Source organism: Mustelus asterias, chromosome 31, assembly GCF_964213995.1.
Source record: "Mustelus asterias chromosome 31, sMusAst1.hap1.1, whole genome shotgun sequence".
Taxonomy (NCBI): domain Eukaryota; kingdom Metazoa; phylum Chordata; class Chondrichthyes; order Carcharhiniformes; family Triakidae; genus Mustelus; species Mustelus asterias.
Window position 1 is genome coordinate 9720879 of NC_135831.1, and position 26452 is coordinate 9747330.

Sequence of the window (26452 nt, forward strand, 5' to 3'; positions counted from 1 at the left end):
TTCCCTGACGGAAGAAGATGGAATAATATGTCTGGGGTGCGGGGGGTCCTTGATTATGCTGGTTGCTTTTGAGAGGCAGCAGGAAGTGTCGACATAGTAAAAGGATGGGAGGCTGGTTTCTGTGATTTACAAGGCTACATTCACCAATGTTGTAGTTACTTGCGATCTTGGACACAGCAGGAGTCATACCAAACTGCAAATACCATCAGAAATAATGCTTTCTATGTTGTGAAAGTTGGTGAGAGTCGTACATGTCAAATTTCATTAACCTCCCGAGAAAGGGATACAGTTCATAGCTCCTTGAAAGTGGAGTCACAGGTGGACAGATTGGTGATGAAGGAATTGGTGCGCTTTCTGAAGGAGAATGTCGGTGTGGAGGGATCAGGGAATGTTGTTGGTGATCTGGAAACCTGGAAACTTGAAGATCTCTTGGAATGTGTACACACATTGATATTACAATCAGGAATTGGCCATTCAGCATGTCATGCCTGCTCTGCTATTGAAAAGGTTCATGGCTGATCTGATTGTAAAGTCAACCCCACAGTCCTGCCAATCCCTGATAACCTTCCAACCCCATTCGTCAAAATATTCAAGGGTTCTGCTCCCACTGTTTTGAAGGTGTATCCAAGCAAGTAAATGATGGTAGTGCACTTGCCATTGGACTTTCACAACGCCTTTGACGAGATACCACATAGCAGGTCATTGCATGAGGTTAAGTCTCACAGGATCAAGGGTGAGGTAGCCAATTGGATACAAAATTGTCTTGATGAAGGTAAACAGAGGTTGATTCCAGTAGGTGGCTTTTCAAACTGATGGCCTGTGACCAGCAGTGTGCCTCAGGGATCGGTGCTGGTACGACTGTTAATTGTTATTTGTATGAATAATTTGGATGAGAATTTAGGAGGCATGGTTAGTAAGTTTGCGGATGAGATCATGAATGGTGGCATAGTGGGCAGTGAAGAAGGCTATCTAGAATTGCAACGGGATCTTGGTAAATTGGGCAAGTAGGCCGATGAATTCCAGATGGAGTTTAATTTGGATCAACGTGAGATGATGCATTTTGGCAGATCGAATCGGGGCAGTTAATGGCAGTGCATTGGTGAGAGGTATAGAACAGTGAGATCTCGGGGTACTGTTCATAGTTCCTTGAAAGGGGAGTCACAGGTGGAGAGAGTGGTGAAGAAGGCATTCAGCATGCTTGCTTTAATTATTCAGAACATTGAAAACAGGAGTTGGGGTGTCTTGTTGAACATGCGCAAGATATTGATAAGGCCAGACTTGGAAGACTGTGTACAATTCTGGTCACCATATTATAGAAAGGATAGTATTAAATACAAGAGTGCATAAAAGATTTACTCGGAAGCTACCGGGGCTTGATAATTTGAGTTATAAGGAGAGGCTGGATAGACAAGCACTTTTTTTCCTGGAGCATAGGAGGCTGAGGGATGATCTAACACTAGAGCACATAGATTTAAGATGAGAGGGGAGAGATACAAAAGGGTCCAGAGGAGCAATTGTTTAATTCTGAGGGTGGTGGGTGACTGAAGCAAGTTGCCAGAGGCAGTAGTAGAGGCCGATACACGTTTGTATTTCAAAAAACATTGAGGCAGTTATATGGCTAAGATGGGTATGGAGGGAAATGGACCAAATGCGGGCAATTGGGACTCCATGAAACCACTTTTTGAAGAAGAGAGTTCCAGAGAATCACCGCCCTCAAATAGAAACAAATGTTCTCCTCATTTGTTTGTTAAATCTGTGACAACTTATTCTTAAACAGTGACCACACGTTCTCACTTCTCCAACAAGGGGAAGCATCCTTTCCTCACTCACCCTGTCCATACCCCTCAGGAAGTTCAACGTTTCAATCAGAAACCCATCTTTTTCCACTCAACAGACGAACAACAATAGAACAGGAAATCCCTCACATTTCTCCCCTGCCTGTGATACCCCTATCATCTGTGCATTCTTCCTGTCACCCCAAATACTTTGACTCACCCGGTCTCCATCTTCCATACCTCGCCCACGCCTCTGATAGAGAACCTGATGAATTGGTGCAACAGCAATAATCTCTCCTTCAATGTCAGTGAAATGAAGGAGTTTCTCACAGATTCGGGATGTGAATGGAGGACATGTCTCTCTCTACATCAACTGGGATGAAGTAGGAATGGTCGAGAGCTTCAAGTTTCTCGGTATGCAGATCGCCAACAACCTGTCCTGGTCCCTCTATATACGCTTTGATTTGTCTGTATAGTGTTATGAAGGGGAGGTTGATCTACTCATTTAGAACAAACACTCAACTTCTCAAGGAGAAGTACCTCTCTTCATAATCTGCTAAAAAGTGTACGGAAAGGGGGATTATCTGCACTTTAGCAGCTTTTAGTTATCAAACCAAAATAACTACCTGAGACTATGTCGAAAAAGAACAAGTTACTCTTTATTTATCTAATTAACAGTAAACAGGTTAACAAAACCATTAACAATCTATTTTTAACGCTAAGTGCAGACGAATCAAAACTACTTTTTAAACAGACAATTATACAACTCTTAGCATGCTTACATTTTTTTAATAATGTTACAAAAACTCGCTTCACAACACCCCCACTTTAAGAAAAAAATGAACCACCATCATGAAAAGATCCCTTCATTTCTTTCTCTCCTTTAAACTCGCGACAAATCATTCACAATAACATTTTCATGACCCGCAACTTGTACAATCTGTGAATTAAATGCTCAAATGCTCCAGCGAAATAGTCTGGCGTTTTTATCCTTGAATTTTTAAAGAATTGTCAAAGGGTTGTGATTGGTATACACCATTGAACCTGATGCATTGTTTGTAAGGTAAACAATAAATTGTTGTAAGTCCATTACTAAACTCAACAATCCCTTTCCAATTATGAAATATTTTGTCTGCTGGTTATCGGGTTTTTTTCGAAAATCAACTGATCGGCCTTTCAATTCCACATTCATCCTCCTGTAACAACACAGCTCCAACATCTGCATCACTGGAGGCGATGGAGACTTTAAAGGGTTTCAAAAAGTTTGATGTGGCTAAAACAGATTCGGTGGTTAACACTGATTTCAAATTCTCAAAAGCCTCCTGGCATGGTTTTGGCCACCGAAATTTCATGTTCCTTTTTGACAAATCTGTCAACGGTGCCAAAAACCTACCAAAGTTGATACGATTTTTCTGTAGAATTCATTGAAGCCCAAAAATTCCTTCTTCCACTTCCTTCTTCGATGAAGGAAATTCCTTGATGGCCTTCATCTTCTCATTTCCCAGTGTCATCTGCCCGTACTTGATGTTGTGCCCTGAGATCGTCACTTCCGCCTTCACAAAATTCTATTTTTGCCAAATTTATGACCAACCTTGCCTTCCATAATCTCTCGAAGAGCTCTGCCAAATGCTCCATGAGATCTTTTCATGAATGGCTATAGATCACTAAATCAACAACGCAGAGAGCACATTCAATCAATCCTTCAACAACTCTGTTCATAAGCCTTTTAAAAGTAGCTGCTGCATTTTTCATCCTAAAGGGCATGATTTGAAATTGATGTATCCCATTTGGGGTTGCAGAGGAAGAAAGTTATTTTGCTGTCTCTGACAAAGGTGCTTGCCAGTCACCGTGTCGTAAGTTCAATGTTGTAATGTAAGTAGCTTGTCCAACTTTTTCCACGCAATCCTCCAGCCTTGGAATTGGGTTTGAATCAAATTTAGTCACAGCCTGTGATGAGCGGTCTGCCTCAGGGATCAGTGCTGGGTCAACTGTTATTTGTCCCTTATATTAATGATTTAGATGAGAATTTAGGAGGCATGGTTAGTAAGTTTCCAGATGACTCCAAGATTGGTGACACAGTGGAGAGTGAAGATGCAGCATGTCCTTGGTCAATTGGGCTAATGGGCTGACGAATGACAGATGGAGTTTAATTTAGATAAATGCAAGGTGATGCATTTTGGTAGATCGGACCAGGGCAGGGCTTATTCAGTTAATGATAGGGCCTTGGAGAGTGTCACAGAACAAACAGATCTCGGGATACAATTTCATAGCTCCTTGAAATTGTAGTCACAGATGGATAGAGAGGTGAAGAAGGCATTCAACATGTTTGGTTTCATTGGTCAGAACAATGAATACAGGAGTTGTGACATCTTGTTGAAGTTCTACAAGACATTGGTAAGGCCACACTTGGAATACTGTGTAGAGGTCAGAAAGGTTATAATTGAACTGAAGAAAGTGCAGAAAAAATACTAGGATGCCATCACGACTTGCTAGTTTGAGTTATCAGGAGAGGCTGGATTGACTGGGACGTTTTTCTCTGACGTGCAGGAGGCTGATGGGTGATCTTATAGAAGTCTGTAAAATAATGAGGGGCATTAATCAGCTGGATAGTCAATATATTTTCCCAAAGGTAGGGGCATCTAATACTAGAGCCCATAGTTTTAAGGTGAGAGGGGAGAGATACAAAAGGGTCCCGTGGGGCATTTTATTCACACAGAGGGAGGTGAGTTTTTGGAACAAGCTGCCAGAAGAAGTAGTAGAGTCGGGTACAATTTTGTCTTTCAAAAAGCGTTTGGAGAGTTACATGGGTAAGATGGTTAGAGAGGGATATGGGCCTAATGCGGGCAATTGGGACTAGCTTAGTGGTTAAAAACAAAGAGGTGGCATGAACAATATGGCAAAATGGGCTGTTTCCATGCTGTAAACCTCTATGACTCTATAACTCCATCGTAACTTGACTCTTTCTCTGATACACCTCAGTGTTTGGCTTCCTCCGTTACAATTTCAGCTTTCCTTTTATCCCTGGTTACACCCAATTTTATATTGCTTGCCAATCCTACAAGTGCCACATTTTTCAGTCCTTCTAAACTTTCTTGGCAAATTTGGGAAGCTTCTTCACATTTGATTAAACCAACATGTTGTCCATTAACAGATCTTCCACTTCCAAATTAAAGTTTATTCAAAGATCCAGGACTATTTAAATTACTACATCTGAGTCCCCAAATCTGTTAGAAAGGGAAGGTTGATCTCCTCTCTGAGGGTTAACACTCAACCACTCAAAGAGAAGTCCCTTACAAGCAAAGAACAAAGAACAGTACAGCATAGGAAACACAACCTTCGGCCTTCCAAGCCTGTGGCGCTCATTGGTCCAACTGGACCATTCGTTTGTATCCCTCCATTCCCAGACTGTTCATGTGACTATCCAGGTAAGTCTTAAACGATGCCAGCGTGTCTGCCTCCACCACCCTACTTGGCAGCGCATTCCAGGCCCCCACCACTCTCTGTGTAAAAACACCACCCTCTGATATCTGAGTTATACGTCGCCCATCTCACCTTGAGCCCATGACCCCCGTGATCGTCACCTCCGATCTGGGAAAAAGCTTCCCACTGTTCATCCTATCTATACCCTTCATAATTCTGCACACCTCTATTTGGTCTCCCCTCATTCTCCATCTTTCCAGGGAGAACAAGCCCAGTTTACCCAATCTCTCCTCATTGCTAAGACCCTCCATACCAGGCAACATCCTAGTAAACCATCTCTGCATTCTCTCTAAAGCCTCCACGTCCTTCTGGTCGTGCGGCGACCAGAACTGGACGCAGTACTCCAAATGTGGCCTAACCAGCGTTCTATACAGTTGCAACATCAGACTTCAGCTTTTATACTCTATATCCCATCCTATAAAGGCAAGCATACCATATGCCTTCTTCACCACCTTCGCCACCTGTGCTGCCACCTTCAACGATTTGTGGACTTGCACACCGAGGTCCCTCTGTGTGTCTATAATCTTGATGGCTCTGCCATTTATTGTATAACTGCCCCCGACATTAGTTCTTCCAAAATGTATCACTTCGCATTTATCTGGATTAAATTCCATCTGCCACCTCTCCGCCCAATTTTCCGGCCTGTCTATATTCTGCTGTATTGTCCGACCATGTTCTTCACTATCCGCAAGTCCAGCCATCTTCGTGTCATCCGCAAACTTGCTGATAACACCAGTAACACCTTCTTCCAAATCATTTATATATATATATATCACAATTATATTACTTAATAATCTGTTAAGAAGTGTGTGAGAAGGGGCATTATCTGCACTTCAACAGCTATTAGTCGTTGAATCAAAAAAACTACCTGAGTCTCTCTCCAAAAGGAACAAGTAACTCGTTATTTATTCAACTAACAGCAAACAGGTTAACTGAACCATTAACAAACTGAAATAAACACTATTCTAATTGAAATCTGTTTAGGTAATTACAATTACCACTTAATAACAAAACAATACAATTTTTAGTCACACTCAAAATGTAATCAGGTGATATCTTCCATGGTCTTCTTTCTTCTTTATCTTTTGTTTTCTTTGCTTCTTGTTGGTACCTTTACGTTTGAGATTAGTTTTTCTTTGAAGACATAAATTTGGCTTTTTCAGTGACAGAGAGAGTTGGAGTCCTTGTGTGTGTCTCTCTGGCTGAGATCTGTGGCAGTTGTTGATAGGCAGTGTTCTAGCAATTCTCTGGAGCTGGGAGCTGGTTTTATACCCCTAATGAAATACAAAAACCCGCCACAATAGGATTGGTTTACAGGTTCTCAAAACATCAAATTCAAATCCGATAGGTTGCTGCTATTCAAATCCTATTTTAAATTGATTGGTTAAAATTCAAAAACACGTTATGATACAAAAGCTGAAAGGCTGCTACCAAAGCAACCCTGTTGTTTTTGCCTCTGAAACATTCTTTCACTTTGGGTCTCTCTGTGTACTTGCATTTACACATGCATCTCTTTTTGAACTCCAAGTATGATTAAAAAAAAACAAAACCACCTTTTAAACAGACAAGTTTACAACTCTTTGCATTTTTACAATCATTTTATATTTCTACAAACACTAACTTCACAACAATAGCACGCAAGAAACAATACTTTTCACTCTGTACAATAATGTTACAATAATAAATCACATGTTACAATAATAAATCACATGTTACAATAATAAATCAAATCATAAACTTCTATTTCCCCTTACTCCTTAACCCAGCTTTTGTCATTTAAGTTTTTTCATTTATTTTACTGCATTACAGACCTTCCCACCTGGCATTTCAGTTTCATTGATTTCCAGCATATTCCCAGGCTGCAGTCACATTTTGGAAAATATCAATAAAACTAAATTCAAATTCGCAACGTGTTCCCCAGCCTGATGTGTAATTTAATTGTTTTTTAAAACTTTCTTACAGTGAACATAATCACAATTGCCACGCTGAAGATCAGAAACTGTGGTCTGTCCAAGTGTGTCACTCGTTACCTGGCAGCCATGTCGGTGGGGGATCTGCTGGTCATTATCCTTGACCTGATATTGAGACACATTCCCATTGTTTATCGAGATCAGTTTGAATTCCTGTGGTCCATCCCCGTGTGCAATATCCACGCCGTCCTGCTATATGCATCCACTGACTGTTCTGTCTGGTTCACTGTCACTTTCACCTTTGATCGATTTGTCGCCATTTGCTGCCCCAAGCTGAAAAGTAAATATTGCAGCGAGAAATCAGCAGCAGTGGTTCTGGGAACAGTGACAGTAATGAGCTGTTTAAAGAACGTTTTCTGGTATTTTATGCTGAGTGGTCGGTATTGGCTGTGGAATGATCCCTGGTTTTGTGAATCCACTCTGGAAGTCCAGTTGTCTTCGGTTTGGATAACCATCGAGTTCCTCCACCAAGTGCTAACACCCTGTGTCCCATTTATTCTGATTCTGCTGCTCAATGCTTTCACGGTCAGACACATTTTAGTGAGCAGCAGAGCCCGCAGGAGACTCCGTGCTCAGAGCAATGGGGAAAATCCCAGAGACCCAGAAATGGAGAATCGAAGGAAATCCATCATTTTACTGTTTGCTATCACCGCCAATTTCATCCTGTTATGGTCAATGTCAATGTTTTATTCTATATGGATCCGCATGTATGGTTTGGGTTATCACTCCATATGGTTAGATCGATTTGTTCTGGAATTGGGCTTCATGCTGCAGCTCCTGAGCTGCTGCACAAACACTGTAATTTACGCTGTGACACAAAATCAGTTCAGAAAGCAATTGCAGGATGTGCTGAAGTCTCTCTTGAAGCCAATTCTTACTTTCATTAAACCATGAGGCAGCTGAAACACAGAGTTTCAGAATGCCTTCTTTTTTCATGCTTCAGACAGCAGCTGATGAATTTGCTGACTTATACAATGACGTAAACAATTATAAAATGATGAAGGGGATAGATAGAGTGAACGTTCAAAGACTACTTCCTCGGGTGCATGGAACTATTAGAAGGGGGCATAACTATAGGGTTCGTGGTGGGAGATACAAGAAGGATATCAGAGGTAGGTTCCTTGCGCAGAGAGTGGTTGGTGTGTGGAATGGACTGCCTGCAGTGATAGTGGAGTCAGACACTTTAGGCACATTTAAGCGTTTATTGGATAGGCACATGGAGCACACCAGGATGATAGGGAGTGGGATAGCTTGATCTTGGTTTCAGATAAAGCTCGGCACAACATCGTGGGCCGAAGGGCCTGTTCTGTGCTGTACTGTTCTATGTTCTATACGTTTATTCTTGTTCTGTAATTTATTGAACCACAAGAGGAGCTGAATAACCGAGTTTCTCGAATCAACGAAATGGGAAATGTATCCCTCTGACAACACGGGGTGGCATGTGGTGCAGTGATTCGCATTGCTGCCTCACAATGCCATGGACCCAGGTTCGATTTCCGGCTTGGGCCACTATCTGCACGGAATCGGTATATTCTCCCTTTGTCTGCATGGGTTTCCTGCAGCTGCTCCTGTTTCCTCCCAGAGACCAAAATCTGTGCTGGTTAGGTGGATTGGCCATGCTAAACTCCTCCTCAGTGCATCTGAAATGCCACTGGAATGTGGCAGCTCGGGGATTCTCACAGTAACTTCACTGCAGTGTTAATGTGAGCCTACTTGTGACTCTAATACATAGACTTTAAAACTTTAAAATCTCCTTCCATTTGCCAGACTATCATCCCTCAGTCCTTCCCAGACACTGAAAGGACAGACAGTCTGCCCCCGACTATACTAACCTTCCACTGGAGGGCCATCCTTCACATCATACCACATGCTCACTCTGATCTGACAGAAATCTGGTCGACAATCCCCAGAGGTCGATGGCTGGGGCTGTCAATACGAAGGTGAGGTCACTTCTGGGGACGTGGTTTCCATGGCAGATGGTGGAATTTGAATTCAATTTAAATAAATCTGGAATTATGATTCTATTGGTGACAACTGTCGGTTGTTCGGAAACACATGGTTCACTCATATGTCTCTCTTTAGGGAATACATTTGTTGTTCTTACCTGGTCAGTCCTCCCTGTGACTCCAGAATCACAGCAATGTGGTTGACTCTCGACTGCCCTCTGAAATGGCTTAGAAAGCCACTCAGTTTATGGGCAACGTGGGATCAGCAATAAATGTTGGCCCAGCCAATGATACCCATGACTCAAGAATGGATACAAAAAACACAGAGAGGAAGTGAGGTCACAGAGATGGCCAGGGAATTGGAGACAGATTTTTTTTCTAGCTCAGCGTGTTTGTGGGTGAAATGGAAATGAGCTAATATCCTGAGAGAGGTAAGAGAGAGAGGGGGGACAGAGGGAATGGAGAGAGATTAAATGTGTGTGTTTGTGAGAGAGAGGAGCGGCAGAGAAAGAGAGAGAATGAAGTAGAGCATGAAAGAGAGAGAAGGAAAAAAAGCAGAGAGGCTGTGAAAGAGAGATAAAGTAAGAGAGATGGTGGGGTTGGAAGAAGGAGAGAGAGGGGGGTAGAACAAAACCGGAGTGAGTGAGCGAGAATCAGTGAGATGCAGAGGAGAGAGAAGGTGATATTGAAGGAAGAGAGACAGAGTGAAATCGGGAGGGAAAATGAGAGAGGGAGAGAGAGATGGAGAGAGAGAGAGAGTACAAATAGTGAGAAAGTGAGAGAGAGCAAGATGGAGACAGAGAGAAAGACAGAAAGAGAGAGAGGCAGAGCGACAGCGACAGAGAGACCTGGACAGAGAGAGAACAGAGAGATACTGACCAACAGAGAGACAGATCAACAGAGAGGCAGAGAAAGAGACAGAAGTAGAGTGCCAGAGAGCGAGAAAGATATATATGTTATATATATATATGTATAGAGAGAGAGAGAAAGAGACGAGAGAGAGACACAGTGAGGGAGAGAGTAAAAGAGAGAGAAGGGCAGAGATAGACAATCGTACAACTATAGAACCCCTCCAGTGCAGAAAGAGAGACAAAGAGACAGACAGAAAGAGAGAGAGACAAGCAGAGAGAGACAGACAGAGAGTGAAACCGAGAGAGACAGAGGGAGAGACAGACAGAGAGAAAGAGAGACAGAAAGAGAGAGACGGACAGAAAGAGACAGACAGAGAGTGAGACCGAGAAAGACAGAGGGAGAGACAGAGAGGGAGAAAAAGAGAGAGAGACAGAGAGAGACAGACAGACAGACAGAGAAAAAGACAGACAGAAAGAGAGAGACTGGGAGGGTCATAGAGGTTTTCTGCATGGAAACAGACCCTTCTGGCCAAGAACAAAAAACAAAGAACAATACAGCACAGGAACAGGCCCCTCGGCCCTCCAAGCCTGTGCCGCTCCCTGGTCCAAACTAGACCATTCTTTTGTATCCCTCCATTCCCACCCCGTTCATGTGGCTATCTAGATAAGTCTTAAACGTTCCCAATGTGTCCGCCTCCACCACCTTGCCTGGCAGCGCATTCCAGCCCCCCACCACCCTCTGTGTAAAATATGTCCTTCTGATATCTGTGTTAAACCTCCCCCCCTTCACCTTGAACCTATGACCCCTTGTGAACGTCACTACCGACCATGGGGAAAGCTTCCCACCGTTCACCCTATCTATGCCTTTCATAATTTTAGACACCTCTATTAAGTCTCCCCTCATCCTCCGTCTTTCCAGGGAGAACAACCCCAGTTTACCCATTCTCTCCTCATAACTAAGCTCCTCCATACCAGGCAACATCCTGGTAAACCACCTCTGTACTCTCTCCAAAGCCTCCACGTTCGTCTGGTAGTGTGGCGACGAGAACTGGACGCAGTATTCCAAATGCGGCCGAAACAACGTTCCATACATCTGCAACATCAGACCCCAACTTTTATACTCTATGCCCCGTCCTATAAAGGCAAGCATGCCATATGCCTTCTTCACCACCTTCTCCACCTGTGACGTCACCTTCAAGGATCTGTGGACTTGCACACCCAGGTCCCTCTGCGTATCTACACCTTTATGGTTCTGCCATTTATCGTATCGCTCCTCCCTACATTATTTCTACCAAAATGCATTACTTTGCATTTATCTGGATTGAACTCCATCTGCCATTTCTTTGCCCAAATTTCCAGCCTATCTATATCCTTCTGTAGATTCTGACAATGCTCCTCACTATCTGCAAGTCCTGCCAATTTTGTGTCGTCCGCAAACTTACTATTCACCCCAGTTACACCTTCTTCCAGATCATTTATATAAATCACAAACAGCAGAGGTCCCAATACAGAGCCCTGTGGAACACCACTAGTCACAGGCCTCCAGCTGGAAAAAGACCCTTCCACTACCACCATCTGTCTTCTGTGACCAAGCCAGTTCTCCACCCATCTAGCCACCTCCCCCTTTCTCCCATGAGATCCAACCTTTTTCACCAGCCTACCATGAGGGACTTTGTCAAACGCTTTACTAAAGTCCATATAGACGACATCCACGGCCCTTCTCTCGTCAACCATTCTGGTCACTTCTTCAAAAAACGCCACCGGGTTAGTGAGGCATGACCTCCCTCTCACACAACCATGCTGACTATCGTTCATGAGTTTATTCCTTTCTAAATGCGCATACATCCGATCTCTAAGAATCTTCTCCAACAACTTCCCCACCATGGACGTCAAGCTCACCGGCCTATAATTTCCCGGGTTATCCTTCCTACCCTTCTTAAATAACGGGACCACATTTGTTATCCTCCAATCCTCTGGGACCTCACCTGCGTCCAGTGACGAGACAAAGATTTGCATCAGAGGACCAGCGATTTCATCTCTTGTCTCCCTGAGCAGCCTTGGATAGATTCCACTCGGCCCTGGGGATTTGTCAGTCTTTATATTCTCTAACAAACCTAACACTTCCTCCCTTGTAATGGAGATTTTCTCCAACGGTTCAACACTCCCCTCCGAGACACTCCCTGCCAACACATCCCTCTCCTTTGTGAATACCGACGCAAAGTATTCATTTAGGATCTCCCCTACTTGTTTGGGCTCCAAGCATATTTCCCCACCTTTGTCCCTGAGAGGTCTGATTTTTTCCCTGACAACCCTTTTGGTCCTAATCTATGCATGAAATGCCTTGGGATTCTCCTTAATCCTGTCTGCCAAGGACATTTCGTGACCCCTTTTTGCCCTTCTAATTCCCCGTTTGAGTTCTTTCCTACTTTCGTTGTACTCCTCCAGAGCTACCTCCGTTTTTAGCTGCCTGGATCTAACATACGCCTCTCTTTTCTTTTTGACCAGTCCCTCAGTGGCCACCTCATGAATGCCATCCAGTTTTTAACCATTAAACAAGTCCCAATTGCCCACGTTTGACCCATATCCCTCCATACCAGTCTTATCCATGGAACTGTCTGATATAGGGCGGCTAAATGAGGCTAACATAACACACAATTATGGGCTTAAAAACACGAACACAACACTGAATTAAAAGTAAATGATCGTAGACGATAGAGAACGTTGACAAACGCTGTGGTTATAAAAGACAGCTCTATAGGAACAACAAGTTTTCCTCATTTAAAACATGTCATTTTGAATTTATAAAATGAGTGCAGTAAACATTTAGCGACATTTGTGAAGCCCCTGCAAACAGCAAAATACAACAGGGCTTGATGGGATGAGGTAGAGGACAGTGCTGTGAAGCTGGTTTGTAAAGATGGAAAGAATGTTTGTAAATAATTGTAAAACAGCTGGATGGAAAAAAACAGTGTATAGCCCTTTAAAAGCTGGTTTTGAGTTCAGTGCTTGGATGCAGATTATACATTGACTCTCAGTTGCAACATTTGTTTCGAGGACCAAGCATCAGGGTTGCCTCAGTGCATTTTAATAGCCTATCAATTTAATGAAAAGACAATCGGCTATTAGGAGCCCATCAGATTTGAATTTGCTTTTGTGGGCAGCCTCAGACAAATCGTAGCGTGAGCAAATTGCAAAATCATTGCAAGTATAAAGGCGGGAGCAACAACCATCTTAGAAGAACATCTCGAGAGCCAGGTCCAGGGTCAGACCAACTGAAGCAGTTAAAGGCAGTTAAGGATAGTTAGATCAACTGAAACAGTTCTTAACTCTGCCAGCTTCAGGCATGTTTTAAGAGAACTTCATCATTTAACCAGTGAAAAGTACAAATCGGACAGCGCTTACAGACATCGGACAACTGCAGAAGAACTCCAAGTCTTGTCTGACAGCCATCAAGCCTGGTTGTATATTGTCTTTGAGAGTGACTAAATTTCTGTTTTGGTAATGAATGCTCCTTGTCTGCATTTGAACAATATGACAGTCGAACCTTCCTTTCGTGTCACTTGTTTGTTAAAATTTCGGTTGGTTAAATAAAATAACTTGTTAATTATTCACTTAAACCGGGTGTCAGGTCTTTATATTAATGAACCTCTAAACGTTAATGTAGAACAGTTAACACGATCCCAAACACTTTTACCAGATTTTGAAGCGAGGTAAAAGGGATTAACTTCTGTGTTGGAACAACAGTGCCTGCATTCCAGAAGACAATGCATCCACTGAATGCAGGTACATTATCAGCAGTTGTCGGGAAGAAGATGGCAACCAATGCCAGTTTTATTAATGGAACAATACAGCGCCAAGCTGATAACACAGGTGCAAGGCAGAAATAAGGGTTTTATCAGAGTCGGGTGAGTGTCACGTGGGTTCGGGTTGGTGGGAATCATTCTCCAGTCGCACTGTCCGATGTCCTGTGTTGCTGGCCAACAGAAGGTAGGTAACATCCCTAATTAATGACAACTGAGATCCCATGAGGCAAGTATGTATATTGTTACTGGCTGGGATTAATTACAGTGATGATTATTGTCTGGTTTGTATGAATGTTTACTGGGTAATGCCTACCAGAAAGGTGGGAAATATGATTTTGGAAATGGATAATTGCCCTCTCGGGGGTATTGTTTATCAGAGTGATATTGGCCTTCCCGCATCACCTCTCTGGCATGCTGGGCTACTTTATATCATTCATCAATTCGATCATTTGGTTAAAAAAGTCACGTATTAAATTCAGTACACTAAGTCTCTGTATTAGCTCAGAGTTTAGCAATACATAGCATCGACAGAGTACCCCTCTGAACAATTTAGGTGCTGCGGAGCAGGGTAACATCATTGGCTTCAGGACGAAATTCTGAAGAGGGGTGAATTTATTTTTATATTGACCACCCCAATCAGATCATAGAGTTCTCAGAGGTTTACAGCATGGAAACAGGCCCTCAGCCCAACTTGTCCAAGCCGGCCATTTTTTAAAGTCCTGAGCTAGCCCCAGTTGCCCGCATTTGGCCCATATCCCTCTATAGCCATATTACCCATGTAACTGTCTAAATGCTTTTTAAAATATAAAATTGTACCCGCCTCTACAACTACCTCTGGAACCTTGTTCCAGATACTCACCACCCTCTGTGTGAAAAAATTGCCCTCCTGGACACCTTTGTATTTCTCCCCTCTCACCTTAAAACCATGCCCTCTAGTTTTAGACTCCCCTATCTTTGGGAAAATATATTGACTATCTCGCTGATCTGTGCCCCTCATTATTGTAAAGACCACTATAAGATTATCCCTCAGCCGTCTACGCTCCAGGGAAAAAAGTCCCAATCTATCCAGCCTCTGCTTATAACTCAAGCCATCAAGTCCCTGTAGCATCCCAGTAAATATTTTCTGCACTCTTCCTGGTTTAATAATATCCTTTCTAAAATAGGTTGACCAGAACTGTACACAGTATTCCAAGTGTGGCCTTACCAATGTATTGCACAACTTCAACAAGACGTTCCAACTCCTGTATTCAATCTTCTGACCAATCAAACCAAGCATGTTGAATGGCTTCTTCACCACTCTGTCCACCTGTGACTCCAATTTCAAGGAGATATGAACCTGAACCCCTAGATCTCTTCGCTCTGTAACTCTCCCCAACGCCTTCCCATGAGCTGAGTAAGTCCTGCCCTGGTTCAATCTACCAAAATGCATCACCTCACATTTATCAAAATTATACTCTATCTGCCATTCGTCAGCCCACTGACCCAATTGATCAAGATCGCGTTGCAATCCGAGATAACGTTCTTCACTGTCCACTATGCCACCAATCTTTGTGTCATTGCAAACTTACGAAACATGCCTCCTATATTCTCATCCAAGTCATTAATATAAATGACAATTTACAGTGGACCCAGCACTGATCCCTGAGGCACACCGCTGGTCATCGGCCTCTAGTTTGAAAAACATCTCTCGACAACCAGGAGTCAATCCTGCTTAGGAGTGAAAGTAATAGGGCAATTGTTATGGGGGATTTTAACTTGACTAATATTGACTGGAATTGTTATAGCTCTAGCTCGTTAGAGGGGTCAGTTTTTGTTCAAAGCGTGCAGGAAGGTTTTTTGACTCAGTATGTAGACAGGCCAACTAGAGGTGAGGCTATATTGGATCTGGTGCTGGGAAATGAGCCAGACCAGGTGCTAGACTTGGAAGTTGGTGTGCATTTTGGTGATAGTGACCACAATTCGGTTACGTTCACCTTAGTGATGGAAAGGGATAGGCATGAACCTCGGGCCAGTGGTTTTAGCTGGGGGAAGGGTAATTATGAGGCTATTAGGAGAGAATTAGGAAACATAGGTTGGACTAGGAGATTACAGGGACTGGGAACGTCCGACATGTGGAGTTTTTTCAAGGAGCAGCTACTGCGAGTCTGTGATAGGTATGTCCCTGTCAGGCAAGGAGGAATTGGTAGGGCTAGGGAACCGTGGTGCACCAAAAAAGTTTCTTTGTTGGTTAAAAAGAAAAAGGAGGCTTATGTTCGGATGAGACGTGAGCACTCGGGTAGTGCACTAGAAAGCTTTAGATTGGCTAAGAGGGAGTTGAAGAGCGAGCTTAGAAGGGCTAAAAGGGGACATGAGAAGACTTTGGCGGATAGGGTTAAAGAGAATCCTAAGGCGTTCTATAGGTATGTCAAGAACAGAAGGTTGGTTAGGGCAAGTTTAGGGCCAGTTATAGATGGCAGAGGGAAGTTATGTGTGGAACCGGAGGAGATTGGTGAAGCATTGAACCAATATTTCTCTTCGGTGTTCACGCAAGGGGACATGAATATAGCTGAGGAGGACACTGGGTTGCAAGGGAGTGGAATAGACAGTATTACAGTTGATAAGGAGGATGTGCAGGATATTCTGGAGGGTCTGAAAATAGATAAATCCCCTGGTCCGGATGGGATTTATCCAAGGATTCTCTGGGAGGCAAGAGAAGTGATTGCAGAGCCTCTGGCTCTGATCTTCAGGTCGTCGTTGGCCTCTGGTATAGTACCAGAAGATTGGAGGTTAGCGAATGTTGTCCCATTGTTTAAGAAGGGGAACAGAGACTTCCCCGGGAATTATAGACCGGTGAGTCTCACTTCTGTTGTCGGCAAGATGTTGGAAAAAATTATAAGGGATAGGATTTATAGTTATTTGGAGAGTAATGAATTGATAGGTGATAGTCAGCATGGTTTTGTGGCAGGTAGGTCGTGCCTTACTAACCTTATTGAGTTTTTTGAGAAAGTGACCAAGGAGGTGGATGGGGGCAGGGCAGTGGACGTGGTATATATGGATTTTAGTAAGGCGTTTGATAAGGTTCACCATGGTAGGCTTCTGCAGAAAATGCAGATGTATGGGATTGGGGGTGATCTAGGAAATTGGATCAGGAATTGGCTAGCGGATAGGAAACAGAGGGTGGTGGTTGATAGTAAATATTCATCATGGAGTGCGGTTACAAGTGGTGTACCTCAGGGATCTGTTTTGGGGCCACTGCTGTTTGTAATATTTATTAATGATCTGGATGAGGGTATAGTTGGGTGGATTAGCAAATTTGCTGATGACACCAAAGTCGGTGGTGTGGTAGACAGTGAGGAAGGGTGTCGTAGTTTGCAGGAAGACTTAGACAGGTTGCAAAGTTGGGCCGAGAGGTGGCGGATGGAGTTTAATGCGGAGAAGTGTGAGGTAATTCACTTTGGTAGGAATAACAGATGTGTTGAGTATAGGGCTAACGGGAGGACTTTGAATAGTGTGGAGGAGCAGAGGGATCTAGGTGTATGTGTGCATAGATCCCTGAAAGTTGGGAATCAAGTAGATAAGGTTGTTAAGAAGGCATATGGTGTCTTGGCGTTTATTGGTAGGGGGATTGAATTTAGGAGTCGTAGCGTTATGTTGCAACTGTACACAACTCTGGTGCGGCCGCACTTGGAGTACTGTGTGCAGTTCTGGTCCCCACATTACAGGAAGGATGTGGAGGCTTTGGAGAGGGTGCAGAGGAGGTTTACCAGGATGTTGCCTGGTATGGAGGGGAGATCCTATGAGGAGAGGCTGAGGGATTTGGGATTGTTTTCGCTGGAAAGGCGGCGGCTAAGAGGGGATCTTATTGAAACATATAAGATGATTAGAGGTTTAGATAGGGTGGATAGTGATAGCCTTTTTCCTCTGATGGAGAAATCCAGCACGAGGGGGCATGGCTTTAAATTGAGGGGGGGTAGTTATAGAACCGATGTCAGGGGTAGGTTCTTTACCCAGAGGGTGGTGAGGGATTGGAATGCCCTGCCAGCATCAGTAGTAAATGCGCCTAGTTTGGGGGCGTTTAAGAGATCCGTAGATAGGTTCATGGACGAAAAGAAATTGGTTTAGGTTGGAGGGTCACAGTTTTTTTTTTAACTGGTCGGTGCAACATCGTGGGCCGAAGGGCCTGTTCTGCGCTGTAATGTTCTATGTTCTATGTTCTATGTTCTAACCACCTGTCTTTTGTCATCAAGCCAATTTTTTATTCATTTAGCGACCTCACCATGGATCCCGTGAGATTTAATCTTTTGCAACAACCTATCTTGCTAAAGTTCATGTAGACAACATCAACTGCACTGCCCTCATCTAACTTTTCATTACCACTTCGAAAAACTCAGTGAAATTTGTGAGACATGATTTTCCACTCACAAAGTCGTGCTGACTGTCCCTAATCAGTCCTTGCGTCTCTAAATGCCTGTAGATCCTGCCGCTCAAAATACCTTCCAATAACTTACCCACCACAGATGTGAAGCTCATCGGCCTGTAGTTCCCAGGCTTTGCCCTGCAGCCGTTTCTAAACAAAGGCACAACATTTGCCACCCTCTAACCTTCAGACACCTCACCTGTGACTATCGATAATTCAAATATCTCTGCAAGGGGGCTCACAATTTCCTCCCTAGCCTCCCACGATATCCTGGGATATATTTAATCAGGTCCCGGGATTTATCTACCTTGATGTTCTTTATGACGTCCAGCAGCTCCTTCTCTGTAATATGAACACTCCTCAAGACATCACTATTTTCCCCCCAAGATCCCGAACATCCATGCTTTTCTCAGTAAATACTATTCATTTGGGATTTCACCCATCTCTTGTGGATCCGCTCATAGGTGACCTTGTTGATCCTTAAGAGGTCCTATTCTCTCCCGAGTTACTATTTTGCCCTTTATGTATTTGTAGAAGCTCTTTGGATTCTCATTTGCCGTATCTGCCAAAACAATCTCGTGTCCCCTTTTTGCCCTCCTGATTTCCCTCTTAATTCTACTCGGACACGCCCTATACTCTTCAAGGGATCGACTTGATCCCAGCTGCTTATGCTTGTCATGTGCCTCCTTCACCTTCTTGACCAAGGCCTCCATATCCCGAGTCACCCAGAGTTCCCTGCATCTACCAGCCTGGCCCTTCACTCTAAGAGGAATGTGCTTACCCTGAACCCTGGTTAACACACTTTTGAAAGCCTCCCACTTACCAGACGTCTTATTGCCTTTCCACAGACTCCCCCAACTAACGTTTCAAAGTTCCTGCCTGATACCATCCAAATTGGTCTTGCCTTAATTTAGAATTTTAATTTTCGTGCCAGATCCATCATTTCCCACAGCTATCTTTCTTTACTAATGGGATTATGGTCACATTCACATTGTGATCCCATACTGACACTTCTGTCACCTCCCCTCCATTATTTCCCAAGAGGAGGTCAAGTTTCGTCCCCTCTCTAGTTGGGCCATCCACACACTGAATGAGAAATTCCTCCTGAATACACTCAACAAATTTCTCTCCATCTAACCCTCTAATACTATGGCTGACTATAATTTCTTCGATGAGTTGCTGTCAGCCGTCAGGAATGGAAGCTGACTCGCCGAATCAATGCGAGTGGTTGTGGAACTCAGTGGCACTGCAGAGTCAAACTGCCCTTAAAGAGGCAGTTTGCAGTGTCGGTGGAAGCCATGATGCGGAGATGCCGGCGTTGGGCTGAGGTGGGCATAGTAAGAAGTCTCACAACACCAGACTGAAATCCAGCAGGTTTATTTGGCAGCACGGGCTTTCAGAGTGCTTCCCCTTCATCAGGTGAGCACTGAGAATAATATAATTACAGGGGATTATAGACTAGACAGCCCAATGTCACTGCTGGACAAGTCTTTGGAGTCCATTATCATGGATTTCATAGCTCGGAATTTGGAAATCAGTGGTGCAATCGGACAAAGTCAGCATGGATTTACAGGGGGAAAATCATGCTTAATAAATGTATTTGAATTTTTTTGAGGATGAAACAAATAGAGTTGACCAAGGAGAACAAGTGGAGGTGCTTTATTTAGACTTTCAAAAGGCTTTCGACAAGGTCCCACAAATAAACCGATTGTGTAAACTTAAAGCGCATGAGATTGCGGGCAATGGACCCGATTTTACCATTTTCATTCTCAGTACTTAATCTGGGTGCATTTCAGATCCGACTTGGAAATCTGTTCCCAGGTGCCCCAGACGCACTTCGCCTGGAACAAAAATTGCGAGTCTGAATTGCACTGTGGGCGGGTTATCGCGCCGGAAACGATCGGAGCTTTGAACTGCGCATGCGCAAGGAGAAAAGAAATTGAAAAATGCGCCCCTGTTACCATCGCTCCCGGGCCGCAAAAAGTGGGTAAAGTGGTTCGGGAGTGAAAAGCGGGAGCGATGGCCCCGACAGACATCACCCCACCCCCACATCATAACGGTCCCTCTTATCCACCTACCCCCCTCCCGCTACGATTGCGACCCCCTGCCCCCCTTCCTCCTCATGGATCTCCCGCAGACTGGCAGCGGTACTCCCTGCCCCCTCACGTCTTCCCCCCACCCCCGCCACCAGAGAATGAGCGGGCCTCCCTCCCCCCCCCACCAACCAGAGAGCGATCTGGCCTCCCTCTGCCCTCCTCCCCCCTCCCCCCCCCCCCACCAGACAACAATTTCACCACCCTCTGTCTTCCCCACCCCACCAGGGAATGATCTGGCCCACCTCCCCCTCCCTCTCCACCACTGACCTGAGTCAGAGAGCCGTTGGAAGCTCTGAACTTACCCATTCAGAAGCTGGCGCACCCGAAACAGTCCTTTGCCGAGCATGCCTGTTTCACGCTGAATTTGAATGCGCGAACGCGATGGTAAAGAGGGAAATGCTGATAAAGTTGGGCGGGCAGTTCATTAATTCAATTTAAATGCATGCAAATACATTTCACTCGCCATTGCGCCAGTTTTGGGTGCGAATCGAATCGCGGCTATTTTCGGGCCTGAGTAAAGTAGTCATCTGTGTGGACGTGGCCGTGGACCACACCCAACTTTACCACGTTTTCGTGCCCGAAAACGGGCTCGACACAATGTAAAATCGGGCTCAATGTCTTGAGATGGATTGAGTGTTCTTCAGCTGCGAAGCAAAGAGTTTGCATGAATGGATCTTTTTCTGACTGGGAGGCAATGGCAAGTGGGTTCCAGCAGGGATCATTGCTGGGATCCCAACTTTTCATATTATGTAAGAATGATTTGGAAGAGGGAACTAACTGTATTATCTCCCAATTTGCAGATGATGCAAAGTTGGATGGAAGGGTCAGCTGTGAGGAGGATGCAAAGATGCTTCAACATGATTTTGACAGGCTGAGTGATTCGGCATAAGCATCGCAGATGCAGTATAATGTGGATAAATGTGAGTTTATACACTTTGGTAGCAATAATAGGAAGTCAGGTTATTATTTGAAAGGGTGTAAATTGAGAGAGGTCGTTATTAAGGCAGACCTTGGTGTCTTTGTGCGTCATTCATTGAAAGGAAGAGCGCAGGAACAGCAGGCTGTAAAGAAGGCAAGTGCTATTTTGGCCTTCATAGCGAGAGGATTTGAGAATAGGAAGAGGAATGTTTTACTGCAATTGTATAGGGCGTTGGTATTGCAGTATTGTGTGCATTTTTGGTGTCCTTTCCTGAGGAAGGATGTCATTGCTATAGAGGGAGCGCAGTGAAGGTTACAAACAAGCCTGTCATATGAGAAGAGACTAAATTCGTTCGTCTTGCATGCAATGCAGTTCAGAACAGTGAGATCAGATCTCCTCGAAACTTATAAAATCCTAACAGGGTTAGACAGGTTAGATTCAGAAAGAATGCTCCCGATGGTGGGGGGTGGGGGGGTGGGGGGGGTGGGGGGGTGGGGGAGGGGTGGGGGTGGGGGGGGGGTGGGGGGGGGGGCGGGTGGCAAAAACTAGGGGTCATAGCTTGAGGATAAGGGATAAACCTTTTAGAACTGAGATGAGATGAGGAGGAATTTATTCACGCAGAGAGCAGTGAATCTATGGAATTCACGACTGTAGAAAGTAGTTGCGATCAAAACGTTGTCTCATTTGAAGAAAAAACATATATAGATAGTTCTTGGAGCTAAGGAGATCAAGGGATATGGGAGGAAGGGGGATCGGGATATTGAAATTAGTTGTCACTTATGACCAAAATGAATGGTGGAGAAGTATCAAAGGGCCAAATGGCCGCTACCTGGTGTGAGTCTGAACCTGTTGATTGGTTGGACATGCTGATTGAGAGATTTTTGTGCGGATATGAACCTGCAGATGTTGTGAACCACATGAGGCTCCACACCTGATTATACTTTGAAGGTAGGAGTGGTGTAAACCAGGGAATAATTTGAATCCGGGGTGATCAATACGCTTCCCACACACCACACCCTCCGACTCACCACCCAAACTTGTCCCAAAAAACCCCAAAACATCACACTCCAATCCCTGTACTCTGACCATATTCCTAATGCTCACTACGTCCACCCATGTCCCTCAGTCCACCTAAATACCGAGGAATAGATGTCACCTCTGAATCATTATCCCTCGAACAGAAAGTTGTAACCAGTTAATTTCCCACTGTTTCCTTCACTTTCTTACAGTTCATTTCTTGGCGATTGTGATCCTAACCTGGGCAAACTGTGGCCTCTCCACCTCCACCACTCGCTACCTGGTTGCCATGTCAGCGTCTGATCTGATGGTCATTATCATTCAGGTCACACTGTGGGGGGTCAGTTATTATTATTTCAAGTATAGTTTTGTTAGCATCACTCCTGTGTGCAACGTTCTCGTCATCCTGAATAATATAACCACACACAGTTCAATCTGGTTCACCATCAGTTTCTCCTTTGACCAATGTGTGGCCATCTGTTTCTAGAAGCTGTAAACCAAATATTGCACTGGGAAAACTGTGGCTGACGTTCTGGAAACAAACAGCATCCTGCTCTTATTAAAAAACGTCTTCTGGTATTTTGCGCTGGAACGTGAAGAGATAATCGACAATGTTCTGTTGCTCTGTATTCTCAAACCAAGTTATTACACTGTCCCAGGTGGGTGGGATTTGGCGGGTATGATACGGTTTTTACCCCATTTGATTTAATTATTTTGATTAATGCTCTGACTGTCAGATGTAATTTAGTGACCGTTGAGTCCGAAGGGACTGAAGGGTCAGAGTAAGGGAGATAATCACAGTGACCCCGAGATGGAGAGCAGAAGGAAGTCTCTGATTTTACTCCTCAGCATATCCGGCAGCTTCATTCTCCTGTGGTCGTTGTATGTTGTAGATTTCTTATATTACAACACAACAGGAATTGTTTGGAATGTTGACAACATTTCTGAATATATATTTTCACAAGCTGGATACTTGCTTCAGAATTTTAATTGCTGCACAAGCACATTTATATACACAGTGACTCAGTCGAAGTTCAGGAAGCAGGTCAAGGGCACAGTGAAATATCTTCTCCCACAGCACTTCAATTACTGAACAAACAAAGCAACTTCCGTCAACCCACTTCCATTCTCAGCCAATCAGGGAACTGCAGTCAAAGTTGGCAGCTGCCTCTGTCAATCCCATTATTCAGTACTCCAGCTGGCAAAACGGCTGGCCATTTATTGAGCTGCGCCCAGTTACTCATTACCAGCACTGCCAAACAGCAGTCTGACTGACTAATAACAGTTTCAACCAATTTGGCAGTTAACCTGATAACTGACAGGTATAAGTTGAAGTTAATTTTGTTATTACCACAAGGAGGTTTTCATGAAAACTGCAATGAAGTTACTGTGAAAATCCCCGAGTCAGCACACTCGGGCGCTGTTCGGGTACACTGAGGGAGAATTTAGCATGTCCAATGCACCTAACCACCATGTCTTTCGGACAAAGGTTCGCGCCAATCTGTGTCCACCACCTACTTTGAGCCTCAAATTAATTAAATGGTGGAGCAGTTTCAAGGGCCTCAATAGTCTCTTCGTTAATTGTCTCTTTCTATTGAGCATGCCTCGTAACTTTGATCGACTTTGAGCTTCAGGACTTCAGCCGAGCCCACTGAAGCGGTCATGCAAATAAAATGATGATCCATTGCTTTGTTACTGGGGTCTCTTTAGAGGGGAGAATCATACAGAGGACGGTACGGTGGCACAGTTATTAGCGTTGTTGCCTCACAGCGCCAGGCACCCAGTTTCCATTCCCGGCTTGGGTCTCTCTCCATGTGGATTTTGCACATTCTTCATTCTTTCCCTGTCTGCATGAGTTCCCTGTGGGTGCTCCAAGTTCCTCCCACAGTCTAAAGATTTGAGAGTTTTGTGGATTGGACATGATAAATTGTCCATTAGTGTCAGGGAGATTAGCAAAGAACATACATGGGATTGCAGGGATACGGCCTTAGTGGGATCGTTGTTAGTGCAGGACTGATGGGCCGAAGGGTGTCCTTCTGCACTGTAGGTACACGATGATGCTTTGAAGTGACCAAACAGAAAATGACGTGCACTCATCTGGTGGTCCGGCCTGGCCTGGACTCCAAGACAGGCAGCATTAGCACTGCAATTATGTTGCTGTAAAAATGCCTATTCGCCACACTCGAGCGCCTGTTGAGTACATTGATGGAGAATTTAGCACAGCCAATGCACCCACCCAGCACATCTTTTAGACTGTGGGAGGAAACCGAAGCACCCGGAGGAAACCCACACAGACACGTGAGTGAACATGCAGACTCCGCACAGACAGTGACTCAAGCCGAGAATCAAACGTAGGTCCCAGGCGCAGTGAGATAGCAGTGCTAACCTGTCTGCTTCTGTGCCACCCCCACACTTCCGGGATTCGCTTGGGTGGGGGGAAAGTGGATTCCAACCGTGATTCTAGCCAAGAATAGCCACTGTCCTTAACAGTGGAAACACGGGGCGAGTTGGTCTTGCGCCAACAAACTGCTGTTGGCCTGAAACCAAGGTTTGGGATCCCACCTGTAAGGTTGGAGCCATTCCTAACGGTGCCAGCAGAGCTTTCGGGAGAGGGAGGCCTGGAATTAACACTCCTCCACTCATGGAGGGGACAGGGAACGCAACATTGGTGACTGACGATGGGCGCGAAGAGGAACAAATATTGGCGGGTTCATCGAGGCCACACTCGCCAGCGAGGATCTCAAAATTGGCTCCAGTTCCCAGGCATCAACCCCCAAGGGATTGCCGTCCCCCCTGATCAGGTCTTTGTGAGATGGGACATAAGGGTCAAGAATGAAATATGGGCTGTATTATGCTTTAAATATGCTGTGGATTCTGTACCAAGCCTGTCGGAAGTTCATAGAAAAAAATGTACAATTGTTCATGAAAAAATTTAAATGCTGTTGCTGTACCGGAAGGGGGTGGGGGGGGGGGGGTGTTGTTATTTATAGGGGAGAGTGTTATATATGTTGGGGCATTCCTTTAAGGGAACGGGCCATGTGATCTCATGTGTGGGATGATCTGTTGGGATCCTCACAGAATGGACAGTTAATATTTGGAGTGTTGTGTGAACAGATGGGATAAAGAGTTGTGTCCCTGACAGCTGACTGTGGAGTCGATGTTGAAGAGAATCCTCAGCACCACAAGACATAAACAAACGGTTTCGGTTCCAGTACTGCACAACTCTACCAGTAGCTGGGATTCAGTAGCTTCAGTAGCTACCAGTAGCTTGAATCCTCGATGTCCCCCTCTCACACTCTCCTCAAGGTGCTGACTGTCTGTCCCGCTGTCCCACTGTCCCACTCTCACACTCCCCTCAAGCTGCTGACTGTCTGACCCGGTGTTCCAGTGTCCCCCTCTCACACTCTCTTCACGATGCTGACTGTCTGTCCCATTGTCCCCCTCTCACAATCTCCTCAAGGTGCTGCTTGTCTGTCCCGGTGTCTCAGTGTCCTCCTCGCTCAATCTCCTCAAGGTGCTGCTGACTCTGTTTATGTCTCCCGGTTTCCTTCTCCCATACTCTCCTCAACTCCCTCTTGCCTCCTGACAACCTCACAATAGAAAATGCTGAGAAAGTTTGAAGTGAAGCCTCTTGATCAGGTTCTTCTGTGCGTAACACGGAGAGATAGTTGTATGTGAAGCCTCTTTCTCAGATTGTACTGGACCATAACACTGAGAGATAATTCTATCTGATGGCTCGAGCTAATCCCGTTACTGTACGTAATGCTGAGAGATTGATCTATGTGAATTCCCTCATAAGGTTGCTCTATAAATTAGCTGTGCATAAGATCGACTACAGTCGGAATTTAGCGGACAATATTAATCCTGATTAATGTTAACCTAATCTAAAACCTACAACCATGATAACCATAAGACAATAAGATGTAGGAACAGAATTAGACCATTAGGGCAATCGAGCCGACGCCACCATTCAATTATGGCTGATAAGTTTCTCAAACCCATTCTCCCGCTTTTTCCCCGTAACCCTTGATCTTTTACCAGGCAGGAACCTATCTATCTCTTTCTTAAATACACTCAATGACCTGGCCTCCACAGCCTTGTGTGGCAATGAGTTCCATAGATTCACCACCCACTGGCTGAAGAAATTCCTCCTCATCACGTTTCTAAAATAAGTAGTCTTCACAACAGCAGTTAAAGTT